The sequence below is a fragment of the Camellia sinensis genome, chromosome 6 (assembly GCF_055761805.1).
Source record: "Camellia sinensis isolate YWXY chromosome 6, ASM5576180v1, whole genome shotgun sequence".
NCBI lineage: Eukaryota > Viridiplantae > Streptophyta > Magnoliopsida > Ericales > Theaceae > Camellia > Camellia sinensis.
The window spans coordinates 17590143-17609264 of NC_138966.1; the positions used below are offsets into that span (position 1 = coordinate 17590143).

The 19122-nt window shown below is 38.4% G+C and overlaps 1 long non-coding RNA gene across 1 annotated transcript; it reads right to left on the reverse strand.

The window, feature by feature from the left end:
* Positions 1–2587: 2587 nt before the first annotated feature.
* On the reverse strand, positions 2588–6159 carry LOC145792240 (uncharacterized). Its single transcript, XR_014331625.1, has 2 exons — positions 5513–6159; positions 2588–4808 (listed from the first exon to the last, which is right to left on the reverse strand). It is a non-coding gene; the product is annotated as an uncharacterized LOC145792240 (long non-coding RNA).
* Between the last annotated feature and the right edge of the window lie 12963 nt (positions 6160–19122).

Genomic DNA, 19122 nt, shown 5'->3' on the forward strand with positions numbered 1-19122 from the left:
TACCATAAGCGAGCTCTTGTTGTAGCCCTACTTACATGAATGGGAAGCTTCCCTTCTCAAATCAAATAGAGGGAGAGATTAGGATGTTCTAGTTAAATGATACAGACCTTGAACTCTAATCTTTAAAACTCATCTCAATTTCTTTAATCTCTACTCTTGTTGAAGCCTTCTCATCTTTCTCTTCTTCTCTAGCACTCTCTCTCTCCCTCTCTCTCTCTCTCAGGAGATATTATTTTGTTTGATATCAAGTCATCTAAGGCTCTTATAAGACCCTTATATCTATCAAGGTACAAGTCTTAAGAGTATTAAGGCTAAATCTTTTCAATTAATTTATTACGAATCAAATTTTTACAAAACTTGATATTATGTCCTAAAAATCATGTTGATCATAATTATAACGTCAATTTCGGGTTACCGCACCTCTAAGGCTTTCGATTCCCAATCCAAATGTCTCAATTCCAACAGATTTTTCCAATAACCAACAGATATAACATCATAATTAAATAATTCACGCATGTAAGCACAATTCTACATGGAATTCCACATTAAACTTGTAATTATTCATGTAACTAAAAATGGAAAGCATATAAGAGGGTCGGGTTGTTACAACAACTTTTGAGTTCAACCAAATTGCATTTACATTTTGATTGCTTGCCCAAGTCTTACGGCTTTGTCAAAATGGGTCGTCTTTAGACTTTGACATTCACTCACGTCATTTTATGACTTTGAGCTCTATCAAAGAGGGGCAACTGTAGACACCCAATTTTTGACAACCTTTAAGACTTGGGTGCCTCATGGTGAACACTCAATGATGAATGGTTACATTGTCCAAATCATTCAATTTCCTCAGCAAAAGGCTTTGGTTTTCAAACTTCAGAGCCCAAACCTTGTACCCCCTTTGAACTAAAACCTAATTTTCTTTTCTAGCTTGACCACTTTGAGGCCTACTGGCCAAAAAGTGGCCGGCAGGCTACTTTTTATTGGCTGACCATCCCTCTTCATCGTCGGCAATGTCCAGTGGCCAGCAGACATTTTGCTGCCACCTATCCCCCTCATGTGCATGCCTTGCACCAACTGGCTCAATACAGATATTTCCAATAGGGGAAACTATTTTTCTATAAATAGATGACGATCCCTCATGGTTTTAGGTTAGAAAAATTTGCCAAGTGCCTAAAACGTGCGAAACACTCTCCCTCTCTATCTTGCAATATACATACACTCTACATACACTTCCTAAAACAAAATTTTGAGGTGTCTTGCTGAGATTATTGAGCCTAAATTACAGCTCTTGAGGGTGATCACCTTGTGGTTTGTGAACCAAATAACATCCTCTCTTCAAAAGGTATAACTTTTGCCATCTTTGCACTACTCTTTCCTACAGTTTTCTTGCTTTTTTTCACACTGTTTTGGACTGGTTTTGTGGGTTGAAACTTGTGATATAAAAGTTATCAAAAGTGGAGGGGTTAAACACCCTTTCTTGAACCTTATTCCGTACCTCATATCCTTGTGTTTTCTATTTGTTTCTTTACTTTTCGCTATTGATTTTCAGAGTTTTCAAAAGTTGAAACATGTGATTTTAAGGTCCAAAAAGCAGAGGGGTTAGCCACCCTTCCTAAGACTTGCTTACTAGCTTTATTCCCTTCTTCTTTTGGTTTACTTTTTCTAACTTTTCAACATGATTCCAGCACTGTTTTTGTTATTTTACGGTTGTTTTAATTGTTTATTTAATTAATGCTTTAAATATTATGCGTGTGTTGTTGTAAGTACTCATGGATTTGGGGGTTTAGGCCATAGACACCAATTCATTTGAGTTGATAGCTTTTTATTCTTTTTTTTTTTTTCATGTGAAGAGTCTCACACTTGTAATCATCTTTGCCTAATAATATCTGCAACCTCCGTCCTTTCCAAGTTTAATGGTATAATCTCTTCGGAGGTTCATTACCAAGGATTTACATCTCTCTCATGCTAAGTACAACTTTTGTTTGACACTTCTCTTTATTATTTCTTTTTTGCACGTAGTGGACATAGTGATCACTTTTGGACAAAAATGAATAAGGAATGGAAGGTAATGTAAAAGAGGCTAATAAAATTGGACTAAAAGAGGCAAAAGATAATAAAATTGAGTTGGGGTTCAATCAGACGTTATATTGAACCTATTGCATCTCGAATCATTACATACTTTTTAGTGATGTTAATGATTCAAGAAGCAATGTCTACCACTTCCCTTGAGGTAACTCCATGATAAGGGAATGGTTCTGTTGGTCTTTTATCTTTATTTATTGATCTTTTGTCCTATCGGTTCATAGATCATCATGCAACAACTTTGTAACAATTGATGATTTGCGAACCGAATCTACTCTTCCCTTGATCAGTTTCATGATAGATGTAGAAACCCCCTTTTTTACGACCCTCAAGACTTGGGTGGCACTGATTGATCACACAATGATGAATGTGTAAGCTTGTCAAATGCTTGACTTCCTCAGCAGGAAATGTCACGCCCCAAACCCGCCCAAAAAAGTTTGGGCATGACCCGTTTGAAAACGAACACTTAACCTGTAGTAAATAACATATGGGGCCTCATCGGAAGCATAAAGTAGGAAAATAACTATACATATAAATTCCATTGAGCTACATCTACATGCCAGGACCTCTTATACATCACATTCATCATGGAAAATAGATAAAGCTCCAAACCATATGTTGTAGCATCGGTGATAAACAACCATATGTACAGACCCAGCCCCATCATTGGGCTTATATAAAAATCATTGAAGTTCTACCTCTTTAACTTTAAATGGGTAATCAAAATTAAGCCAACATTTCAATAGACTTTACAAAAATAAATGGCTTCGTGCAGTGCCTGAACCCACGAAGGTTGACAAAAGAAAATAGGTGTCATGACTAGGACTGACCACTTGGTTGGTTACCTACAGAAACAGACATTAGACAGAGTGAGCCAAGCTCAGTGAATAGTAATACATAAATTAAACGATGCTTAAAATGAAACATAACACATAGCAATGCATATAAAGATGTAGAGTTCACATAGTTAGTCTGATTCTGTGCTACGTACATAACGGCCTTAAGTTCAATCTTGCAACATAAACATGGTGGCTATAAGTCCTTGAAACATGGTGGCACAAGGCCCTTGAAACATGGTGGCTATAAGCCCTTGAAACCTGTGGCACTAAGGCCCTTGAAACATATGGCATAAAGCCCTTGTAACATATGGCACTAAGGCCCTTGAAACATATGGCATAAAGCCCTTGTAAAGTTGGCATGAAGCCCTTGAAAAGTTGGCATGAAGCCCTTGGACATGCATATATGAACCCAAGAGGTGTCTCACACGGACTCTAGAGGTAACTCACAATGTAGCACTTAGTTCCGTGTAGCACTTTGTTTCATTGCATAACAACTTATACGGATGGCTATAAGCCTCATAACTTTCACATATGTATGGACTCAAGAGGTGTCTCACATGGACTCTAACGGTGGCTCACAATGTAGCACTTAGTTCCAAGTAGCACTTTGTTCCATACCAATAATCATTAGGTCTTACTGACCAAACCACACATGTAATGTCATACCTTAAACGAAAATAAATTCATACATATTCATTATGCTTGAATCATTAACAGAAATCAGAATTCATACTTACTTATACTTAGCCTTTTAATAGCGCTGGCAAATCAATAAAAAGCATTCTTGTTAGTTCCATAAAGAAATTCCTCAATATTGTGAACTTATAGTACACTTGAACTTGTACATAGGTAAGCTTGTAACGTATCTTGTAGCATACTTAAGCTTGTGTCGTACTTAAACTTGTAAAATACTTAAGCTTGTAACGCACTTAAACTTGTAACATACTTAAGCTTGTAACGTACTTAAACTTGTAACATACTTGAGCTTATAACATGCGTACACTGGTAACATACTTGAATTTATAACATACATGAACTTGTAACATGCGTCTACTTGTAATATACTTGAACTTATAACATGCGTCTACTTGTAACATACTTGAACTTATAACATACTTAAACTTGAAAACTTGTAACATATTTAAACTTGTATATACTTGTACTTGTAACCTTACTTAAACTTGTACATACTTGAACTTGTCACATATATAAACTTGTAACATTCTTGAGTTTGTAACATTCTTGACTTATAGCACACGTAAACTTATAACAGGCTTAAACTTAGAACATACATAAACTTGTAACTTAATTATTTGAACCACAGTATTATTACCCATGGGTAGGGGCCTTGTGCTAAAGATGATGTGAATACTTCTACATATATGAATAATCATTAAGTTAATAGAAACCAGAACATTTCTTGTTATATCATGTCATTATCATGCACTTAACAAAATAGAATAATTCATATTCTTATGTGGGTTGCATACTGATGGTAAACCTATACTTTCATATCATAGATTCTAAACGTTCTTGGGTCCCTTCGTAACATAATCTTAGATTCACATAAATATCATTCTTCAAGGATGAGCATAAGTTCCACTTATTCTTTAAGAAATAACATAGTATGCTAATAAATAACAAAGGGCTGTTATTCGTCATTAACAGAACATAAGGATTCCGAAATCATACCGACGTACGCGAATCTTTCAGCGTTCATATAAGTTCACATTGCTTTCCAATTGTCATAAATGTTCGTATAATACTTACAAAGAACAGAGCATTAGTGACAATAATTGTCAATGGTAGAAAAAAAATGTACATTTTTGTACTACTACTCACAGTGATCGGTTCCCGGTGGTAATGGTACAATGTCCTCGTCTCGACCTACAATTACAGTGTACAACACATAATATGAGGTTATACTCGATCCTTTACTTATTCTCTTTGATCGTTCAATCAATTAGTCATGGTGGTACCAAGCTCATTATTCTTTAATATGTTGTAATCCATGTCTTATAAAACAGGAGAAATCGATAGGAATTGGTTTAGGTGAAGAAATGGTACATAACTAATTGACATAACGTGAACAGTCGTCACTAATTTGGGTATAACTTTTTCTGTATTTATAATTTGGGAGTGAGACTAGCTCCATTGGAAACTAGACTTCCGGGGCTTGATTTTAGGCTCAAGAATCACTCAAAACGGAGTCCGGATGCAAAAGATATACCTATTCAAAGTTGGCTGGGTAGAGCTGTCTCCGCACGTGCGGGTGAACAGTGCCGCACGTGCGGCCCTGGACAGCAGCAGTCCGAAAATGGCTGAAATTGTGGGACTTCTCATTTCCAAAAATCAAACCTTAATTACAGGTAAATCAAAGCCCAAAACCCTTTAATACATGACCAATTTCACATTATTATTCTTCATCAAACACCATAATCTCACAATAAACAAATTCAATGATTTTACTTCAATCAAGGAATTCTTAGAAAATCAAGGTTCATGGGTTCAAAGCTCACATCTTCTATATCAATCCATGATTTCAAGTAGTAGATGGATTCTATACAAGGTTAGTAATTAGAGCCGCATACCTTACCCAAACCTTTGTTCATCCCTTAGTCTCTTCAATTTTTCCCAAGCTTTTGGTTGATCTTTCCTCTCTCTTCTATCTTCTTCAACCATCTTCAATCTTCCATGGATGTTGAATTTCTTAGGGAGAAGCTTTGCCTCTTCTCTCTCTCCCTCTCTCTCTCTCACGGTTCTCCTTCCCCTTTCTCTAGATATTTTTATTTTTTTGTTTGGTTCAAAATAGATGAGTTTAACAACTCATAAGGCATATATGCATATATAAAAGCTTCCCACAAATAGGAAGGGCCAAACACGCCCTTACGAATCGCACAAAATCACATTTCAATTAAACTTCCCAGATAACTCTAAAAATTATGCTGATCATAAATATGTCCCCTGTTCCGGTATCTGAAGTCTTTAAGGCCTTTAATTTGCAGTATAAAGTTAATCACCCAAACGTCCATTAACGAATCAGACAAATTAAATTTCAAATTAATTTTCCCAAATAATTCCAAAAATTCCCATTAACATATCCAAGTACTCAATTTTGATTTTTTGAACCCATAAAGGTCGGTAATTCCCATTTTAAGTCCGTAACTCAACTGATAATGCTTCAATTCTAATAGATATAATTAAATTAAACCACATCATTTCATAGGGAAATAAAGATGATTTCTTATACGCATTTTGGGGTCATTACAGGAAACCTCAGTGTTGAACCTACAAACTTTGTGCCTTGTTTTGTATCAAAATAGTGTTTTTTTTAGGCCTGTGCATCTAGGGAATTGTAGACCCACTAGTGTGTCATGCCGCCTACTAATGTGGCCTAATAGTGGCTGGTCGTCCATTATTAGTGGCCTACCGGCCACTAGTGCAAAAAAATAGATATTTTCTACCAATTGTCCCCCTATGTGCATGCACCATTCCAGCTTTATGTATACAGATATTTTCGAGATAGCCACATGGTTTTCTATATATAGATGACCTCCCCTCTTGGTTTGAAGGCTGGAAAAATTTAAAAGTGAGAAAATATTTTTGGAAGAGCAAAATTTAGGAAAATTCTCTCTCTACAATTCTCTCTCTCTCTCTCTCTCTCTCTCTCTCTCTCTCTCTCTTGCAACTTACATAGCCTTTGCTCAAACACTCTAAACCAAACCTAGAGATACCTTGCTAAGGTGATTTGGGCTTGAATTTTAGCTCTTGAGGCACTTGAGAGTGTGAAATTAGTGGTTTGTAACTCAAGGGATCATTTCTCGTCAAGAGGTATACCTTCTAGTGCTTTTGTACCATCTTTACAGTGCTTGTTTTCTATCTTTTCTTTCTATTTTTGGATTATTTATACCCTGTGTTTTTGGGCTGAAACTTGTGGTTTAAGGCCATTAAAGGTGGAGGGGTTGACAACCCTTCTTTGAACCTTGCTTCTAAGGCCTTTTCCCTTGTGTTTCCCACCTTTTCATCAACTTTTTTTGAGCTTTTCACCGCTGGTTTTCAGAGGTTAAAATCATGTTTTGAAATCCCAAAAGTGGAAGGGTTAGCCTCCCCTCCTTGTGCTTATATGTTAGTTTCAATTCCTCAATATTTAAGCTAGTTGTTGTAGTTGTTTTTGTCTTAATTCCAGCATTTTTTGGACTATTTTAGGATTGTTTTTATGAGTTAGCTTCATTCATGCTTTGTATAGTATGCTTGTAGTGTAGTGGTCCTCATAGGCTTGGTGGTACAGGCCTTAGCCACCAACCTATTTGAGTTAATAGCCTTTATTTCTTGCTTTCAATACTTGTGTTCACCTCTAAGTATCTCTACAACCTCCCTCATTTCTTAGTTTTTCCTTTGCTTTGAGGGTGGTTTTAAACCGATTGTTTGTTTAAGCTTGAGATTGAGGTTGTTGTGCCTAATGATTTAATCCCTTTGGGGGTTCATTACCAATGGTATGACATCTCTCTCATGCCTAAAACAACATTTGATTTGGTACTTGTCTCCATTAGTGGACTTAAAGCTCATTATTGGACACAATTGACTAAGGAATGGAAGGTAATTAAAATGAAGGAAAAAAACTTGAACTAAAACGGAACAAGATAATAAGGTAATTTGGTGTTCAATCGGACGATAATTGAACACATGGTGACTTGAGTCATTTCATACTCGTTAGTGATGAAATGGTTCAAGTTTCCAAGGTCAACCACTTCCCTTGATCAATCCATGATATGAAGGAGGCTTTGTTGGTCTTTTGTTATGCATTGATTTAAATTGTGCCCCTTGATTCATAAGTCATCATGCAATGAAATTGCGTCAATTGATGACTTGCAAATCAAGCCTACCCCTCATTTGACATGTTTGCTGATAAGGAGAGGCATGGTGGACAAACATCCCATGAGAATACTCTGGTTTGTGCTCTGTTTGTCCTTTGTTGCTGTAGGAAATAAACAACATTAGTGGTCGGCAGACCACTTTTACTAGACAACAACCCACTATTTGTGACCAGCCGGCCATTACTTCTGGGTTGCGGCCACTTTTTCTAGGCAGGCAGTGTCCCTTTTCCAACAGAGCAAAGCAGAGGCTGAGATGGAAAACATGTGCAATTTTTTTAACTGTGCAATAGAGGTATTCCAGTAGTAAAACATAGAGCATTATCGGATGGAAATCTACATCCATGTATGAGCCGGGATCCATGAAATGATGTAAATAGTGGACTTGTAACTAATTAGTTAGTTAGTTGTAATTATTTAATTAGCTAAAATATATAGTTAGTTAATTCGTTGTTGTAATAATTAGTCAAGTAGATTAGCTAATTTATTCTTTTGGTTTGTAATAATTAGTAAGTAGCTTAGATAGGGCATTCATTTGGACCTTCTTGTGCGAGGGCCAAACTTGTAATAATGTGTATGTCTTCCAACCCCACGCCTTTCTCCCGTTTATTTATCCCCTTACGATGGATAGTTTACAACATCATGTTTCATTTAGCATTTCCCATGTTTGCATCCACTTCTCTTGGATGTATCAAGGCTTGGTTCATCATTCTAACAAGTATTGTCGTTTATTACTTCGTTGAATACGTGTTTAAATGCATGCCATCAAATTGATTCACATGTTATAATTAGTAGCTGAGCCTATTAGTTGCATCATTGCATGTGTTGCATTAGTTAGGAGCATGCATGTTTTCTAACTCTTTTGTTTCTTTGGGCTCGCCTCAGATTACTAGGTGAGCATTTTTTGCTTTAGCATATCGCATGTGTGTGATTATTGCTATGAGTAGTATGCTTACCATGAGGCTAAGTGCTTTATTGATATACTTGCTTAAATGCCTATGGATGAAGGCTAATTGCTTGAATTGGAATAATTTGAGTAATGTTCATATGCAATCACTTTTTCAAGTGGTACATATTCAAAACAAATTTCAAAACAAACACGAATCAAAGCGTTGCAATTTTTGCAAATTAGTTTATGCTTGTGTGCGCGTCACATAGTAATCCTAGTCTTTTAATCGGTACAAGAGCATATATTGTAAATAAGATCCACATCATGATTAGTAGAGGCTAATATTTGATCGGGCTAGTGGGGTGCTCAATTCATGACATTCCCCTCTCGTACCAAAGTTCTCGAGCCGAGGCAATCTCGGTGATAACGGACACGTGGCCTTTGACACGAGTCATGTGTTTCCTAAATCTCTTAAAAAATATTTAGGTGGCGATTCTGTATCTGGCAAAGGCCAAGCAAGCCAAAAAAACATTATGAATTCATCCACAGGCCAATCCAGGGGACACTGAATGGCCGTTTTCTTCAAGAATGAGAGGATTTCCCTTTTTGTGGCTTTCCCGAGCCTTGGGTAAATTCCTCAGAGTAGCTTGTCCTCGGGTTCGAGATCTTCTTTGGCCATCCGCTGCAGGACAATGATGATGAGGAAAGGGCTGAACTAAACATCAAAGCTGAACAGAGCACAGAAGGTGACTTAGATGACAGCATACCTGAAGTAGAGACAACGCTGGCTAGTCTCCTAACAGATCCTGTCGCCAACCTAGAGAACTTAGGAGATAAATTTATTGTCTCCATGATCGGGGAAGAACTGGATGTGAACCCAACCAGTGGCATAATGGATGTATCAGGGGCAGTATCTCTTACCTGGCAGCTGGAGGAAGGCTATCTATACAGTTCTAAATAAAGTGATGAGCTAGAATCTGATTCCACTAAGTCCGTGGGGTTGGGATCAGATTCAAGTTCTTCTGAGTCTGGGTTTTGTATTTCTGGGGGTGGTAACCCAGATACCAAAGTCCTGTCTAGGTCTTCATTCTGCTTTTCTTTTGATTTTGTAACCAAAGATCTGGACCTTTTCAATGAAAATTTTACAAATTCCATGTACTTTTTTGTGCCGTTGGTTTATTGTATTGATCAAAATTTTCAAAATTTCAATGAAAACGAAGGAGAAGAAAAGGATCCGCGCCAGGTCTAGATCGGGTCCACGTTGTCTTCGACCTTTTTATCACTTTATTTAAAAATTTCAAAGATGTTTTTGTGTGGTCCTACAAAGACATGCCTGGAATCGATCCTGAGATTATACAACATCGGAACCCTTTTGACCCCGAGGCTCGACCAGTCAAGCAGAAGCTACATTGAATTCGTCAGGATTGGGCACTAAAAATCAAGAAAGAGGTCACCAAGCAGATCAAGGAAGGTTTCTTGTTAGTATATGAGTACCCGACTTGGTTGGCCAACATCGTCCCAGTGCTGAAGAAGGATGGAAGAATTCTGGTGTGTGTAGACTTCCGAGACTTGAACAGAGCCAGTTTGAAAGATGACTTTCCTCTGCCAGATATTGATGAGTTAGTGGATTTCACTGCGAGCCATGCATTACTATCATTTATGGATGCGTTCTCCGGGTCCAACCAGATTTTGGTGGCACCCGAAGACAGATAGAAGACCACATTCACCATTCTGTGGGGTACCTACTACTACTGGGTTATATTGTTTGGGTTGAAAAATGTTGGAGTTGCCTATCAAAGGGTTGCGACCACCATTCTGCGTGACATGATCCATAGAGAGGTTGAGGTGTATGTGGACGACATGATTGTCAAGCTCAAAGAATGACAAGGTGCAGACACCCCATTTTTCACTACCCCTCAGACTTGGGCACCGTTGATTGATTACTCGAGGATGAAAGTTATGCTATGCAAAGGTCTGATTTCTTTGGCAAGGAGAGTGTCAAATCCCAACCTTACACCCCATTTTGGATCAAAACCTTTTTGACCAAAATGATTTCATACCTTAAAACCATCTCTTTCAAAATATTTTTGAAAAAAGTTTCAATGATGTTCCGAGGCTCGTATTTTGTTAAATATTGTGCTTTTCGGTAAACTGAGAAAGGACAAAGTGGAAATAAATGAAAGAGAGATGAACTCTTTGAAAAACACTTTGAAACATCTTTTCTAGAGGTTTGGAGTTGAGGAAAAATGGAGGATAGGAAAGAAAACTAGCTGAGGAGAAGTTAGGCATGAATCCGGTTAGGAATGAAACTGAGCAGTCTTCACTAAAACAAGCATATCTTTTTGCACAGTTGGAATTTTGATGTGAGACTGCCACCATCGGAAATAAGACTTCCAGGGCTTCAATTTAGACTCAAGAATTACCTGCAAAGGAGTCCGAACGAAGGAGATATGCCCATTTGAAATTGGACCTGGAGAGTAGATTTTTCTGGCCGGCCACTGGTGAAGTTTTCCGGCCATGGATGGGCTTTGTCGACCATGTGTCGGCATGATTGAGCTCTTTCATCCATGTGTCATCTAGGGGAGCATATTTTCAGCCATCAATGGTGGCCGTCGGCCACCAGTGATGGCTGGTCGGCCACTGGTGCAAAAAAGTCAGTTTTTGTGCAGATATTTTCCTCTAGCTGTTTGCACAAAGTTCCTGCTGTCCATTTTGAGATATTTTCGACCAAGGCTCATATATTTCTATATATAAATGACCTATCTCTCATATTTCATGGTTGAAAAAATTTTGAGAGCCACTCTCTACAATTCTCTCTCTCAAGATTTCTCTCTCCCTTGAAATTTTGTGCATTCAAGTAGAGATATACATCTAGTTTGCCTATCAACCCTTAACCAAAGCTGCTCATCTTTGGGCTGAGGTTACTTGGGACCCTCTTTGAGCTCTAGAAGGTGGTCTCGGCTTGATTTAGTGCCTCATTTGTGCCAAGAATTGTCCTTTGCTTCAAGAGATATAACACTTGTCCTTTAAGCTTATTTTGTACACTTGTTTTGCCATATTTTCAAACTGTTTTTGGACTGATTTTGAGCTGTCAAAAGCTCTATTTTGATGGTTTAAAAGTGTTGGTTTGAGGTCATATTGAGTTAGGGGGTGGTCCACCCTTCTTGCTCCTTTGTTTGTTGAGCTTTTGTACCATTTTTCATCAATTTCAAATCACATTTTTTGGCCTTTTAGCCACTGAATTTTAGAGGTTTTTCAATGATAAAAACCTTGTTTTGAATTCCAAAATTGAAGGGTTAGCCTCCCCACCTTGTGTCTTGTTTGCATGCCAAGTTAGCCTCACACGTTAGCTTATTATTTTAGCTTTTTGTGGCTTAAGTCCAGCATGTTTTAAGCTCTGTTTTGACCTGTTGTGGCTCTGTTTTGGGCTGGTTAATTCATTTGAGCCTTGTATTGCGTAGTTGTAGTGTAATCTCCTTCACTAGCTTGATGTTTTAATGCGTTAATCATCATTGTTTTGAGTTAATAGCATGTTTTAGTATTGTTTTACACTTCATTTTAGCACTATAATCTCTGCGATCTCCCTCCAGTTTTCACTCTTTTAATTGCTTTGAAAGTGGCTTTAAACCTCTTGTTTGCCTAAGTGTGAAATAGAGGTGTTGCACCTAATGGTTAAATCCCTTAGAGGGTTCATTACCAACAGTGTACTGCCTTTTTCTTGCCCAAAGTAACTTGTTGGTTGAGTCATCTTTCCATTAGAGGACACTCACTAATGGACCTAATGGATTAAAGAATGGCTTTGGTAATTAAAATGAGTAAATAAAATTGGACAAGTAAAAGAGGCAAGACAAGTATTCTTTGTGTTTGCATTTCATGTGTTCAAATCGGACGTTAATTTGAACACAAGGAATATGGGACATTTCATACTCAAAGTGATGAAATGTGTCATTTTCCTAGGTCACCATTGCCCTTGATCATGCATGATAGGGTGGGGGTTATTTTGGTCTTGTTTGTGCATTTATTGAACTTATACAAACTTGGTCCCTTAGCCATCATGCATGGAAATTGCTTGATTGGTAGTTTGAGGGCCAAGAGTTTCTCTCATTTGAGCTTGTGTGATGATAAGGAGGGTAAACAGTACAAACAACCTGTGAGAATACACTGTTTTGTTCTGTTTTGCTCAATGTTGCAACATGCAAGTGTGAACCATCAATGGCCGATAGCCACCACCAGTGGCCGATCGGCCACCAATGGTAGCCGACCGGCCACCATTGGTAGCTGACCGGCCACCATTGGTAGCTGACCGGCCCCTTGTCAGCCATCAGTGATTTTTGTACAGTGTGTTCTTGAGGTGGAGCAGAGGTATTCTGAAAGTTAGCAGAATTTTTGGTGTTCAAATGTGCAAATAGAGGCTCACAGCAGCAAAATAGTGGCTTTTTGGGTAGAGAAATCGAGCATGCATGCATTCCTTGTTTCCCGAGGCCGTTTAATTAACTTGTCTAATTAATTTGTTGATTAATTCGTGTTGTAGTTAATTAGTTTTGAGTTTTGTAATAATTAGTTAGCTTAAGTAGCATAGCTAGTAGGTTAGCTTTTATTCATTCGGACCCTCCTTCGCGAGGGCGTATTGTTGTAATAAGTGTGCGTGCATGTGTGTATGTCTTCCAACCTGACGTCTTTCTCCCTTTTATTTAATCGCTTTTGATGGTTAGATTAGGGATCATATTTCGATTAGCATATCGCATGCTTGCATCCATTCATCTTGTATTGAACGCACTGAGGCTCGCCGCATCACTCAAACTGCATTGTCATTTTAATATCTTATTTGAATACGTGTTTAATTGCATGTTATCAAATCGATCCATATGCCATATTAGGTGTCGAGCCTATTAATTGCATATTGCATGTATTGCATTTGGCATCGTGTATAGTTAGGATCATGCATTTTTCTAACTAGCTTTTGTTTTGGCTTGGAGTACTCAGTAAGTTGTTATGCTTTTGTTTACTTGCATGAGTGTGATTGCCATGTTTCCATGTTTCGCATGCTTGCCATGAGGTTATTTGCTTAAATGCTAACCTGCATGATTGCCTGTGGATGAAGGTTTGTTGTTTGAATTGGAACAATTCAAAAAATGTGTGTTTTAAGCCCACTTTGTTGAGTGGCAAATCATGTTTTAAGTCCACTTTGTTTGGTGGAAAATCCGCATCTTTAAGCCCACTTTAGGTGGCAAATTCAAACCATTTTCACAAACAAACATGAGTTGAATTGTTCCAAATTTAGCAAACTAGTCTATACTTGCTTGTGTGCGTCACATAGTAAAGTTAACTTAACTACTGAAATAACAACACATAATGTTTATAAAATATCATATCATGATTAGTAAAGGCCGATCTTTGATTGGGCGAGCGGGGGTGCTCATTTCAGGACCTGCCCCGATTGGGCGAGCGGCATCCATCACTTTTACGTGCAGATGCTACCTCGTGTCAGCATTTCAGGACCTTTGAACTGAGAGTTGAAGGTAAGAGTTCGAAAAACACAAGGGGGGGATCCCTGTTAGAGTAGAGCGGTTCATTGCCACTTACCCCATAAGGTGCTTGCTAAAGCACCACTTTGTTTGTTTACTGCATTTCCCTAAACATCATGCACTACATTGCTTGTAACAAGTATCATATCATCGCACTTATTGCATTTATTTGCATCTTGTTATCCTGTATCATTTGTCCTTTTACGCTGAGCAGCGTTTAGGATCATTGTCCCCTGGGACTTATCTCAAGATGCGTGGAATGCGCTCCTAACAGCTTTTCTTTGGACCTCTTCTCACGATTTCGATGTGGTTAGAGTGTCCCTTTCCTCACACGATTTCAGAGTGTTTGGAATTTATCTCAGGATGTGTGGAATGCGCTCTTGATAGCTTTTCTTTGGACCTCTTTTCACGATTTCAGCGTGGTTAGAGTGTCCCTTTTCTCACACGATTTCAGCGTGTTTGGAATTTATCTCAGTATGCGTGGAACGTGCTCCTGATGGCTTTTCTTTGGACCTCTTCTCACGATTTCAGCATGGTTAGAGTGTTCTTTTCCTCACACGATTTCAGCATGTTTGGAATTTATCTCAAGTTGCGTGGAACGCGCCCCTGAGTAGTTATTTTCAAACCTCTTCTTACGATTTCTGCGTGGTTAGAGTGTTCTTTTGCTCACACGATTTCAGCGTGTTTGGAATTTATCTCAAGTTGCGTGGAACGCACCACTGAGTGGTTGTTTTTGGATCTTTTTTCACGATTTCAGCGTGTTTGGAATTTATCTCAAGTTGCGTGCAGCGCGCCCATGAGTAGTTGTTTTTGGACCTCTTCTCATGATTTCAATATGGTTAGGGTGTTCTTTTCCTCACACGATTTCGGCGTGTTTGGAATTTATTCTTCCTCCTCTCATAATTCCAGCATGGTTGCAGTATGTCACCCTTTGCATCTGCTACACTATCTGTTACATCCATTACATCATACCATTTTATCGCATGCATCCTTTCCATGTTAAGCTTAATCTGGCATGTGCCTATACTTTTCCTGTTAAAACATAGCTCTGCATGTGTGCGCGCCTATTCCACTACGAGAATTGTGGTCTGAGGGTTTCGGCACCTTTCCTGTGTTAGACGTGGTTTGTTTTGTGTCATACCTTTTCTAAGTAAAATGTAGTTTGGCTTGCGTCTCTTTATTCACTGTATCCATTGCATCCATCGCATTGTACTTTGTCTTGTTGCATTTAGCATTTGGGATCACGATGTTTCCTCAGCAGATCATTTCTCACTTATATCATACCACCTAATTACTTGTATTCTTTCCGCGAAACACATAGTTCTGCATGTGCACATGGCTATTCCACTAAGAGAATTGTGGTTTGAGGGTTCCGGCACCATTTCTTTGTTAAACATAGTTTGATGTTGCATCTTCATCCTTTTATGGTATTTGTGTGGTTTTGCATTGCTTGTGGTTTGATGATTCAATTACATTGTATATCATTTGCATCATTGTATTAAACTGCATATCCTTCACATTTTTTTGTTAAATTGTGTTTCATTTTGCATCCCGCCCCTGAACTACGTTGGTTTGATTCCTTAGAAAGGGATACGCAGGCAACTTTTGGGTTCAATCAATTGCATTTGCATTTTGTTTGTTTGCCCAAGTCTTACGGCCTTGTCAAGATTGGTCATCTTCGGGCTTTGACCTTCACTCACGTTATTTCATGACTTTGAGCTCTGTCAAAGAGGGGCAACTGTAGTCACCCCATTTTTTACCGCCTTTCAGACTTGGGCGCTATTGATTGATTACTCGAGGATGAAAGTTATGCTATGCAAAGGTTTTATTTCTTTGGCAAGGAAAGCATCAAATCTCAACCTTACACCCCATTTTGGGCCAAAACTATTTTGAGCAAAATGATTTTAGACCTTAAAACCCTCTCTTTCAAAATATTTTTGAAAACAATTTCTACGATGTTCTGAGGCTCGCATTTCATTAAATATTGCGCTTTTCGGTAAACCGAGCAAGGAAAAAGTGGAAATAAATGAAAGAGAGGTGAACACTTTGAGAAAATATATAAAAAATCTTGTTTAGAGATTTGGAGTTGAAGAAAAGTGGAGGAGAGGAAAGAAAACTAGTTGAGGAGAAGTTAGGCATGAATCCGGTTAGGATCGAAATTGAGCAGTCTTCACCAAAATCAGCATATCTTTTTGTACACTTGGAATTTTGATGTGAGGCTGCCACCATTGGAAGTAAGACTTCTAGGGATTCAATCTAGACTCGAGAATTACTTGCAAAGGAGTCCAGACGAAGGAGATATGCCCATTTGAAGTTGGACCTGGAGAGCAGATTTTTCTGGCCGGCCACCGGTGGAGTTTTCCGACCATGGATGGGCTTTGTCTACCACGTGTTAGCCATGATTGAGCTTTGTTGGCCATGTGTCGTCTATGGGTGCATTTTTTCAGTCATAAATTGTGGTCGTCGGCCACTGGTGCAAAAAAGTCAGTTTTTGTGCAGATATTTTCCTCCAACTATTTGCACAAAGTTCTAGCTATCCATTTTAAGATATTTTTGACCAAGGCTCATATATTTCTATATATAGATGACCTATCTCTCATATTCCAAGGTTGAAAAAAATTTGGGAGCCCCTCTCTCTACAATCCTCTCTCTCTCTAGATTTCTCTCTCTCTTAAACTTTTATGCATATAAGTGAAGATATACTTCTAGTTTGCCTATCAACCCTTAACGAAAGTTGCTCATCTTTGGGATGAGGTTACTTGGGACCCTCTTTGAGCTCTAGAAGGTGGTCTTCGCTTGATGTAGTGCCTCATTTGTGCCTAGAACTGTCGTTTTCTGCAAGAGGTATAACACTTGTCCTTTAAGCTTATTTTGTACACTTGTTTTGCCATCTTTTCAAACTATTTTTGGACTGATTTTGAACTGTCAAAAACTTTGTTTTTATGGTTTAAAAGTGTTGGTGTGAGGTCATTTTGAGTTAGGGGGCAGTCCAACTTTCTTGCTCCTCTGTTTGTTGAGCTTTTGTACCATTTTTCATCACTTTCAAATCAATTTTTTTGGGCCTTTTATCCACAAAATTTCAGAGGTTTTTCAGTGGTAAAAACCTTGTTTTGAAGTCCAAAATTTGAGGGGTTAGCCTCCCCTCCTTATGTTTTGTTTGCATGCCTACTTAGCCTCACATGTTAGCTTATTATGTTAGCTTTTGGTGGCTTAAGTCCAGTATGTTTTAAGCTCTATTTTGACCTATTTTGTCTCTATTTTGGGCTGGTTAATTCATTTGAGCCTCGTATTACGTAGTTGCAGTGTAATCTCCTTCACTAGCTTGATATTTTAATGCATTAATCATCATTGTTTTGAGTTATGAGCATGTTTTAGTGTTGTTTTACACTTTATTTCAACACTATAATCTCTGCCATCTCCCTCGATTCTTTACTCTTTTATTTTCTTTGAAAGTGGCTTTAAACCTCTTGTTTGCCTAAGTGTGAAATGGAGGTGTTGCACCTAATGGTTTAATCCCTTAGGGGGTTCATTACCAATAGTGTAATGCCTCTTTCATGCCCAAAGCAACTTGCTGTTTGAGTCATCTTTGCATTAGAGGGAACTCACTAATGGACTTAATGGATTGGAGAATGCTTTGGTAATTAAAATGAGTACACAAAATTGGACAAGTAAAATAGGCAAGATAGGCATTCTTTGTGTTTGCATTGCATGTGTTCAAACTGGACGTTAGTTTGAACACAAGGAATATGGGACATTTCATACTCAAAGTGATGAAATGTGTCATTTTCCTAGGTCACCATTGCCCTTGATCATGCATGATAGGGTGGTGGTCATTTTGGTCTTGTTTGTGCATTTATTGAACTTATAGAAACTTGGTTCCTTAGCCATCACGCATGGAAATTTCTTGATTGACGGTTTGAGTGCCAAGAGTTTCTCCCCTTTGGGCCTGTGTGGTGAGGAGGAGGGTAAATAGTACAAACAACCTGTGAGAATTCACTATTTCGCTCTGTTTTGCTCTCTATTGCAGCATGCCAGTGTGAACCAGCAGTGGCCAACCACCACCACCAGTGGCCTACCGGCCACTAATGGTAGCCGATCGGCCCCTTGTCCCCCTTGTTGGCCATCAGTGATTTTTGTACAGTGTGTTCCAGAGGTGGAGCAGATGTATTCTGAAAGTTAACAAAATTTTGGTGTTCAAATGTGCAAATGGAGGCTCACAGCAACAAAACAGTGGTTTTTCAAGTAGAAAAATCGAGCATGCATGCATCCTACATTTCCCGAGGCTGTTTCATTAACTTTTCTAGTTAATTTGTTGATTAATTCGTGTTGCAGTTAATTAGTTTCGAGTTTTGTAAAAATTAGTTAGCCTAATTAGCGTAGCTAGTAGGTTAGCTTTTATTCATTTGGACCCTCCTTCGTGAGGGCGTAATGTTGTAATAAGTGTGCGTGCGTGTCTGTATGTCTTCCAACCCCATGTCTTTCTCCTTTTTTTAGTCGCTTTTGATGGTTAGATTAGGGACCATATTTCGATTAGCATATCGCATGCTTGCATCCAGTCATCTTGTATTGAACGCACCGAGAGTCGGCGCATCATTCAAACTGTATTATCATTTCAATATCTTATTTGAATACGTGTTTAATCGCATGTTATCAAATCGATCCATATGCCATATTAGGTGTCGTGCCTATTAATTACATATATCATGTGTTGCATTTGGCATCATGTATAGTTAGGATCATGCATCTTTCTAACTAGTTTTTGTTTTGGCTTGGAGTACTCGGTAAGTTTTTATGCTTTTGCATACTTGCATGAGTGTGATTGCCATGTTTCCATGTTTCGTATGCTTGCCATGAGGCTATTTGCATAAATGCTAAACTGCATGAATGCCTATGGATGAAGGTTTGTTGTTTGAATT